Below are 10,547 nucleotides of genomic sequence, written 5' to 3' on the forward strand. Positions count from 1 at the left end.
AAATACCCAATAGTGCAATTACTGGATCATATGGTAATTCTATTTTTAATTTTTTGAGGAAGCTCCATACTCTTTTCCACAGTGGATGCACCAGTTTGCATTCCCACCAAGAGCACACAAGGGTTTCTTTTTCGCCACATCCTTGCCAATACTTGTTTCTTGTGTTTTTGATTTTAGCCATTCTGACCGGTGTGAAGTGATATCCCATTGTGGTTTTGATTTACATTTCCCTGATGATGGGTGATGCTGAGCATCTTTTCATGTGTCTGTTGGCCATCTGTATGTCTTCTTTGGAGAAATGTCTGCTCAGTTTTTTGCCTATTTTTAATTGGATTATTTTTTGTGTTGAACTGTATAAGTTCTTTACATATTTTGGATACTAACCCTTTATTATGTCATTTGCAAATATCTTCTCCTATTCAGTAGGCTGTCTTTTAGTTTTGTTGATTATTTCCATTGCTGTGTGGAAGTTTTTTATTTTGATGTGGTCCCAACAGTTTATTTTTGCTTTTGTTTCCCTTGCCTCATGAGACATATCTAGAAAGATGTTGTTATGGCCGATGTCAGAGAAATTACTGCCTGTGCTCTGTTCCAGGATTTTTATGGTTTCAGGTTCATAATCCATTTCGAGTTTATTTTTGTGTACGGTGAAAGAAAGTGGTCCAGTTTCATTCTTTTGCGTGTAGCTGTCCAGTTTTCCCAGCACCATTTGTTGAAGAGACTTTTTCCCATTGCATACTCTTGTCTTCTTTGTCAAAGACTAATTGACCCCATAATTGTGGGTTTATTTCTGGGCTCTCTATTCTGTTCCATTGATCTATGTGTCTATTTTTGTCCTTTGCACGCTTAATACACATCTAAGAACATATTTTGGTGATATCCAAGGTTGTATGCTTTCTCCTTTCCAACGCCCCCATATCTGCCCTTCATAATACATCACATATCCATCGAATTCCCATTATTCATAAAGACATTTCCTTAAATCATGAGGGCAATTAGAAGGGATTTCAGAACATCACTTGCTGACTCCTTGCATTCAAGTGTGGATATTCCAGAAGGCAACGAGACATTTGTTAAAGATTCTAGAAGTCATTTGAACTTTTTTTTGAGAGAGAGAATGAGAGAGAGAGTGCATGCGCGTGGTGGGGGTGGGAGGGACAAAGGGAGAGGGAGAATCTTAAGCAGGTTCTACGCCCAGTGTGGAGCCCAACTCGGGGCTCAATCTCACAACCCTGAGACCACGACCTGAGTGGAAATCGAGAGTCGGATGCTTAAACGATTGGGTCACCCAGGTGCCCCTCAATTATACTTTTTTTAGGAATGGGAAGGAAGTAACAGTGGACCAAGCCTACGGATATTCTGTTGTGAGGCCTGGCCTCCTGGGATGAGTTGATGTCATCACCATCATCATCATTGTCATCATCACTAAAGAACTAAGAGCTTGAAGAATTTCTATTAGCTTGACACTGTGCTGAGGACTTCTCATGCATGATCTCACTGAAACGTGGTCACAGTCCTAAGATAGTACTATTACTATGCTTACTTTTATAGATGAGGAAACTGTGAGTCTCAGGGAGTATGAGTGACTTGCTCAGACACCCTGTTAGCACTCAGTAGAGCTGCATCTCAAACCTGCATCTATCTGACTCCAGAATCCTTATTCTTAACTATACTTGGCCTGCTTAGGAAGGCTGTTTGATTGTAATTGGTATTGCTTTTCTTTTAGAAGGTCTTCTAGTTTTCTTTCATCTTTAGTATGTAACCACCTGATTGGTCAGCTAATCAACCAACAGCCAAGATTTCGTACCAGTTTTAAAGGAACTATGCTACATTTTGAGGGTGGGGTGTGAGACAAAAGAATAGAAAGCACAGTTCGTGAACTCAAGGACCTACGTAGCCAAAGACACCCATGAGACAAATGAGATTATGCACTCCGGGGCTAGGATTGGGTGGGATTCATAATAAGGTAAGGCTTCCCGGAGGAGATGAGTACTAGCTATTTCTCCATCTAGAAGGAAGGGGCAGACAGATGGGGAGAGGCATGCTAGATTCCTATCAGGACAACTCAGAAGTCATCGGAGGTTGAAGGGACCACAGAAAACATCTGGTTACTAGATTTGGGCCCAACTTCTCATTTCCAAGATGAAGAAACCTAGCAAGAGAAGAGTGGGGCCCTTCTTGGGTTAGGGTTCATGACATGCCAGCCAGTGTTCTCCCTGTGGGGGAGGGGAGGTGGGAGACCAGCATGAGCAAAGTCCCGGAGGTGCTAAGAGGTCTCATGCAGGGAAGAATCAGACCAGGAGCAGCCACAAAATCACTTTGTTCAGAACGCACGTCAGCAAAGTCTAGGAAGTTTTGTTTTGATTTCCACCGACTCCATGGGCTTCCCTCAACTCTGGTGACAGTGTGCGGCTTGCTCTTGTCACATGCCTCCGCAGTCCAGGCCGACGGTGAACATATCATTAGCCTGCCCATGCTGAAGCCATACTGTCAGTGGAACATGCTCATGGGTTCTATTTACCCAGCACAGCATATTTCCGATAAGGAACTAAGGCTTCTTTATTCCAACAACAGCTTACATATTTTCAAACAAAGGAACCATAGAGTCTTCATTTGTAAACCTCTGGCTGCCCTGGTGTTTGGTCAGGAAATACCAGCTTTTTACACGGTGTCAAAAATTAATTGACTTCCCATCTCCTCCCACAAAATCTTGCTCCACAGACATCGAGATGTGCAGGTCGGAATCCCAACGCCCTTGGTTTCCAGACTACCCTGTCATGGAGTCCTCATAAATCAGAAGGAAACCCTTTCTGATAGGTCTGTGTTTATCTTTGAAGATGAGCAGGGGTGCCAACTTGTGGAGGAAAACTCTTCTCTTTCTCGGACTCCCATTTGGAATCTGCCAGCAGTTCCCCCCACCTTCAGTTAGGCAGGGCTTCGGGGCTATGGGGATAGCAGAGGATGTGTATTCCTTGACTCCAGAGTGGATATTCTGGGTGCTTTTTTCCTTCCATCTAACCTCGGCCTTTAGCTCTCAGCCCTGCATGGGCAGCTCAAAGGAACTGCTGATCTCTTGCTGTGGCTACACTGATTCTGGATCCTGCTTTCTGCTTACTGGGCTAAGGGGTTTCCTCACTCCGGATGGACACCAGCAGAATACACCTGAGGGCCATAGGATGGGGTGGGGCAAGTAGGGATATGGAGGGAGGGAAGTAGATTTAGTTTCCACAAAACCGTCCTACCTAATCAGAATGTAGTCATTTTACGGGAGAGGGTTTTGAGGAGCTTTCAGACCCCGGGAAACACCCCACTGCTTTTATTTGGGATTCTTAAGATCAAAAATCTATACTTTGGAAACATGACTTGATACTATTTTAAGTTTTGTAAATATTTCATTCTGTTCTTTCATTCATGCAACAAATGTTTGTTAAGCCCTCTGCTATGGCCAGGCACCGTGCTGGTCATAGTGAGGAGCAAAACCACACATGGTCCCGACCTTCATGCAACTTACAGTCTAGTCGGCAAGCCAGGTCTTCAGCACATAATCCCAGGAATGAATGTTAAAATGCACTTGCAGAAAGTTCTAGAAGGGGGAGGTATATGCTATTGGGGTTACTTTCCCACAAACCCAACGTAAGTTGAAAATGCACTGAATACACCCACCCTACAGAACATCATAGCTTCGCCTAGCCTACCTTAAATTAGCCTGCAGGTGGGCAAAGCCATTCAACACAAAGCCTACTTTATAATAAAGTGTTGAGTACCTCATGTAATTTATTGGCTACTGTACTGAAAGTGAAAAATAGAATGGTTGGTGGGTACAGATTGGGTGTTAGGGTATCAATTGTTGACCCTCGTGATTGCATGGCTGACTGGTTGCTATAGCTCCCTGCCCTGCCCAGAACCACGAGAGAGTATCATACCGCATTATCACTAGCCCGGGAAAAGATCAAAATTCAAAATTCGAAATACGATTTCTACTGAGTGTGTATCGCTTTCGCACCATCAAAACGTCAAAAAATCGCAAGTCGAACCATCCTAGTCAAAGACCATCTGTATATGCAAAGGCCCCGTGGTGGGTCTGCAAGAAGGCCAGTGTGGTGGAGCAGAGAGAGGATCAAGGGGAAGCACAGTGGGAGCTGAAGCTGCAGTCAGCAGGCCCCCAAGGCCAAACAGTGTGGGGCCCTGAAGACCTTGCTAAGGAATTTGATCTTTATATTAAGAGCCACAGGAAGTTCTTGGTCAAGTTCTTTTTGAAAATGTCAGCCTATTGGAGGAGTAGTTTACTAGCTAAGAAAGAAAAGGGTTATTTTCTTACTCGGAGCATACCTGGGTCTATTCATATGTAAATAAATCTCATTTCCTATCTTCTTGGTTTCCAAGGGGAAAAGTTCTCCCGAAATGGAGCAGAAATCTTTAGCCTGGGAAGAGCCTGACAGAATGGCGCATGAGACCTATGGCACGCTCGGAACTGTGGGTCTGGCACTGTTCCTTTAATAGCACTTGCCCACTTGGCACCTGCCTTTTATAATCTGGCCCAGGTCTCTGTCTCCCCTCCAGCCACTGCACTCATTTAAATTTTTTTTATTTTTAAAAATTGTGGTAAAATATACATAACATAAAGTCTACCACCTTAACCATTTTTTAAAAGATTTTATTTTTAAGTAATCTCTACATCCAATGTGGGGCTCAAACCTACAACCCTGAGATCACCTACTGCACTGACTAAGCCAGCCAGGTGTCCCTTCACCTTAACCATTTTTTTTTTTTTTTTAGTGAGAGAATGCATGCCTATGGGGGGCTGGGGGTAAGGGGAGGAGGGGAGAGAGAATCTTAAGCAGGCTCCAAGCCCAGAGTGGAGCCCGACGTGGGGCTCCATCCCACAACCCTGAGATCATGACCTGAGCCAAAATCAAGAGTTGTACACTTAACAGACTGAGCCACCCAGGCGCCCCCACCTTAACCATGTTTAAGTGTGTAGTCCAGTGGCATTAAGCACATTCACATTGTTGGACTACATCACCACCACCGTCCATCCACACAATCTTCATCTTACAAAACTGAAACTTCCCATTAAACAACAGCTCCCCATTCTCCCATCCCCCAGTCCCTGGTAACCACCATTCTAATTTCTGTCTCTATGTTTGATTGCTCCAGGTACCTCACATGAGCAGCATCTCACTGTATTTGTCTTTTTGTGACTGGCTTATTTCACTCAGCATAATGTCCTGAAGGTTCATCCGTGTGGCAGTATGTGTCAGAATTGCCTCCCTTTTTAAGGCTAGTGTTCTATTATATGTATATACCATGTTTTGTTTATCCATTCTGTCGATGGACATATGGGTTGTGTCCACCTTTTGACTGTTGCAAATAATGCTACTATAAACATGGGTATACAAATCTCTTTTCAAGTCCCTGCTTTCAATTCTTCTGAGTATATATCCAGAAGTGGGATTGCTGGATCACACGGTGGGTCTATTTTTATTTATTTATTTTTTTAAGGAGCCTCCATACTGTTTTCCATAGTGGTCGTGCCATTTTACATTCCTACCCATGGTGCACAAGGGTTCCAATTTCTCCACATCCTTACCAACACTTACTGCTTTCTGATTTCTTTTTTCCCAAAGATTTATTTATTTATTTTAGGTGGCGGGGAGGCAGAGGGAGAGGAAGAGAACCTCTCAGAGCAGACTCTGTGCTGAGTGTGGAGCCTGACCCGGGGCTCGATCGCATAACCCTAAGATCACGACCTGAGCTGAAGCCAAGAGCTGGATGCTTAACGGACTGAGCCCCCAGGCGCCCCTGTTGTTGTTGTTGTTGTTTTTATACTAGCCATCCTAATGGGTGTGAGGTGGTATCTCATTGCTGTTTTGATGAACATTTCCTTAATGATGAGTGATGTTGAGTATCTTTTTGGGTGCATGTTGTCCATTCGTATATCTTCTTTGGAGAGATGTCTATTCAAGTCCTTTGCCCTTTTTAGAAATTCGGTTGTTTGGTTTTTGTCATTGAGTTGTAGGGGTTCTTTATATATTCTGGATATTAATTCCTTATCAAATATATGGTTTACAAATGCTTTCTTCCATTCCACGGGTGCGCTCATTTTTATAGAATGACTTCTCTTAGACCAAGGGTCCCAGTTATGGTCCTAGCTCTACAATTGGCTAAAATGGGGATCACACACCCCACGCTGCACAACGATAGCAATAACAAACATTTGTCAAGCCCTTGCTAAGCGCCAGGCGCTGTTCTAAGTGTGTACACATATTGCCTTAATTAATCTTCCCATCAATACTGTGAAGTGGGTGCTATTTTGTTTGCAGCCTTATTTTACAAATGAGGAAACTGGGTTAGGAGAGTATGTGACTTGCCTAAGGCTGCATAGCCAGCAGGTGTCAAAGCTGCGATGTGCCAAGGAGCCTGGTTTTACAACCCATACGCTCACCCATTCAACTGGGTTGCCTCCCTTACTCTGCTCTGGGGATGAGCCACGGTGTGAGGCAGGCCTGTAGACTATTAAGCGCATAGAGAGACAAGAGATGGTTTGCATTGCTGGGCATATTCAGAAAACAGTGAGGCTTCACTGACGTGGATAAGCCACTTCTTAGCAGACAAGGATCATGAGAATTTGGAGGGAGGCTTTTTCAAGGCACAGAGCCCTTGGTGTGGACCGTGGGCTTTGGAGCTCAGCCGCAAGACACGAAGAACATGAGAAGACATGCCCCTTCTCATGTGGCCTCCCTCTGCCAGGACCCCATTGTAAGAGTTTGTCCCCTAAGAATACTTCCTTGCATCTGTATAACACTTAGAAAATTAAACACAGTCACTTAGTAATGAAACACACATTATTTCTTCAGATCTTCAAGGTGATCCAGTCAGCCAGGAAGCGTGGGGGTTATTGTTACTATTTTACAGATGTGAAAACTGAGACCCAGGAACCTTAAGTGCCTTGCCGAAAGCCCCAGTTGGTGACCAAGTCAGGAAAAAAAAAAAAGCCCACAAAGATCCTTGAATCTTTCCTTCATTCTTTAATAAATCTTTTGTACACTCCTCAAAGGAGCTTATCCCTTCCCCTGCCAGCAGGCCAAACGGGCAGGAAAAGCCAGGTGTGTTAACCTCTCTGTGACCTGGACTAGAGCCTGACTCATGGTTCCCACATGAAGGCTTTGCAGGTTATTAAGTTTTGTTTTTGAGCCCACTGGTCAGCAGCGAACACTTGGCTAAGACCATTGCTCTGGGGGTCAGGGACCCCAGCATTTAGATCCCTCTCTAAGTCTAAGGAGAAGCAGGGCATCCCATGTGATTCGTTGGTGAAGCCTATTTGGCTTCCTTTGGCTCTTCCTGAATTGGGAGAGCGTGGGACAGTGGCAAAAATAGGGAACCTGGGGGTGATTACTGAGAGGTTGTAGTTTGACTTCCCTGCTGGTTGCTGTAGAGTTCTGCGTCAGAGTTCTATTGTCATATATGGCTATTGACATATTTGTCAATATGATTTATTATCCGTTTGTATATTGACTCTCTCAACATAAGGGAGTGAAAAACACAGCCCCCAAATGAAAACTCTATTGCAGCAGTCACAATGTCCATTATCAGAATTAAAAAGAATGAAAAAATTTCCCAAGGCTCTTAAAAATATATGTCACTTCCCACAGGCTTAAAGTACTGTGATGCTGGAGATATTTCACACCAACCCTAACAGAGTTTGCATTTTTGCATTGATTTTGATGGACCCCTACGTGCCTGTCATTGTCCTTCACCACACAGGAGTGAGATGAGATTTCAGATTGAAGGTTGTGTTTGGTGTTGGGGAGTGGGGGTAGCGTCTGGGCTCCTGGAGCTCTGCTCGGTCTAATGAGACTAGGCTGGGGATTGGAAGGGGGCACTCAGGAGTGAACACCCCAAAATTAGGTGGGGTGGGCATTGAAGGAGCCTCCAAGACATTTTCCTGCTGGGGCCCTCCATTCAGAACACCTTTGCAGCAAATCAGTTGTTTTCATTTCCCCATGCCATGCCTCACCGTGACTTTTCGTCCCACTTATTTAAATTAATTAACTTTTGTAAAGACTTCATTTTTTAGAGCAGTTTTAGGCTCCCAGCAAGATTAAGAGGAAGGTACAGAGATTTCCTATATAGTCCCTGCCCCGACACCTGCATAGCCTCCCTGACTATCAACATCCCACACCACAGTGGTACATTTGTTACAGTCGGTGAACCTACATGGACACATCATCATCACCCAAGTCCATAGTTTACATTAGGGTTCACTCTTGGTGTCAGACAGTCTATGAATTTGGACACATGTATAATGACGTGTATCCATCATTACACTATTATATAGAGGATTTTCTTTGTTTTAAAAATCCTCTGTGCTCTGCCTAAATCCCCACCTAAATCCTCACAACCACTGATCTTTTTACTGTCTCCACACTTTTGCCTTTTTCCAGAATGTCATGTAGTTGGTATGGTACATTATATGTAACCTTTTCAGATTGGCTTCTGAGTTCATTTGGGCTGCTATAACACAATGCCATATCACGAGTGATAAACAACAAACATTTCTCACAGTCCCGGAGGCTGGAAGTCCGAGATCCGGGTGCCAGGGTGGTCAGGTGAAGGCCCTCTTCTGGGTTCTGGGTGTAGACTGTTGAGTTCTGAGTGTGTCATGACACACATTCAGGAGGGCTCTGCTCTCACGACCTAATCACCTCCAAAGTGCCTCACCTCCAAAATACCCCACCTCCTAATGCCATCACCTTGAGCATTTAGGTGTTCAACATATGGATTTTAGGAGGATACAAACATTCAGACCACAGCAGGCTTCTTTCGTTTAGCGATGGGAATTCAAGGATCTTCTATCCTTTTCATATCTTAGTAGTTCACTTCATTTTAGTGCTGAATAATATCCCGTCGTCTGAATATACCACAGTTTATTTATCCATTCACTTCTTGAAGGACCTCTTGGTTGCTTCCAAGGTTTGGCAATTATGAATAAAGCGGCTGTAAACATCTGCACGTACGTTTTTGTGTGGGCATATAATGTGGACATCTTTTCATATGTTTCTTTGCCATCTGTATGTCTTCTCTGGTGAGTTGTCTGTGAAGGTCTTGGGCCCATTTTTAAATCAGGTTGTTTGTTTTCTTACTGCTGAGTTTTCAGAGTTCTTTGTATATTTTGGATAATAGTCCTTCATCAGATGTGTCTTTTGCAAATATTTTCTCCCAGTCCGTGGCTTGTCTTCTTGTTCTCTTGACATTGTCTTTCATGGAGCAGAAATTTTTAATTTTAATGCTAGTGTATCAGTTATTTCTTTCATAGATTGTGTCTTTGGTGCTGTATCTAAAAAGTCATTGCGATTGTTTGTGGTGTCGGCGGCCGCGGGAGCCGGACCGGGACACTCGCCGGGCAGGCGGCGTGCGGCGGGCGGCGAGGGTCCGGAGGCCGCGGGCGGGCGGCGGCGAGCGCGAGCCGAGGGCGGCCGGCCTCCCGCGGCCGCCGAGCCAGGATCGCGCGGCGGCCGGAGCCATGTCGGTGAACATGGACGAGCTGCGGCACCAGGTCATGATCAACCAGTTCGTGCTGGCCGCGGGCTGCGCGGCCGACCAGGCGAAGCAGCTGCTGCAGGCGGCCCACTGGCAGTTCGAGACCGCCCTGAGCACGTTTTTCCAAGAAACCAACATTCCCAACAGCCACCACCACCACCAGATGATGTGCACCCCAAGCAACACACCTGCCACACCGCCCAACTTCCCTGACGCACTGGCCATGTTCTCCAAGCTTCGTGCCTCCGAGGGCTTGCAGGGCAGCAATAGTCCCATGACGGCCGTGGCCTGCTCCCCCCCTGCAAGCTTCAGCCCCTTCTGGGCCTCGTCCCCACCCAGCCACCAGGCCGCCTGGATCCCGCCCTCCTCCCCCACGGCCCACAGCTTCCACCACCTCCACCACCCACAGCCCACGTGGCCCCCCGGAGCGCAGCAGGGTGGCGCCCAGCAGAAAGCCATGGCTGCCGTGGATGGCCAGAGATGAGACTGGATGCTGCCGGGCGCTGGGCTGGAGCTGGGGGCGGGGGGAGCAGTCCAGGGTCGTGGGGACACAGGAGGGCCGGGGTGGGGGGAGTCGGGGCCGGTGGGGGTTTCCTGAAGATCGCACTGGAAGATTTTATAAAATAATTTTTGTGGGTTGGGGGGGATAGTAAACTTCCTGAGCCAAAAAAAAAAAAAAAAAAGTCATTGCCATACCACTGTCATCTGGGTTCTTTCCTATGTTATCTTCCTGGAGTTTTACAGTTTTATGTTTTATATTTAGGTCTATGTTTCATTTTAATGAAGGGTGAAGGGTGCAAAATATATGTCTAGATTTATTTTTTCTTTTTAAAGATTATTTATTTACTTATTTATTTATTTAAGAGAGAGAGAGAGAGAGAGAGAGAGCATGAGCGGGGGTGGGGCCAGTGAAGCAGACTCCCTGCTGAGCAAGGAGCCCAATGTAGGGCTCGATTCCTGCACCCTGAGATCATGGCTTGAGCTGAAGGCAGACGCTTAACCGACTG

At 45.6% G+C, this 10,547-nt stretch overlaps 1 pseudogene; it reads left to right on the plus strand.

The window, feature by feature from the left end:
* Positions 1 to 9,439: 9,439 nt before the first annotated feature.
* LOC114196970 (UBA-like domain-containing protein 2 pseudogene) lies at positions 9,440 to 10,049 on the plus strand (annotated as a pseudogene).
* Positions 10,050 to 10,547: the final 498 nt, after the last annotated feature.

The sequence above is a fragment of the Eumetopias jubatus genome, unplaced genomic scaffold, assembly GCF_037043125.1.
Source record: "Eumetopias jubatus isolate StellerSeaLion01/CBP00866 unplaced genomic scaffold, mEumJub1_p1.0 scaffold_11, whole genome shotgun sequence".
NCBI classification, from domain to species: Eukaryota; Metazoa; Chordata; class Mammalia; order Carnivora; family Otariidae; genus Eumetopias; species Eumetopias jubatus.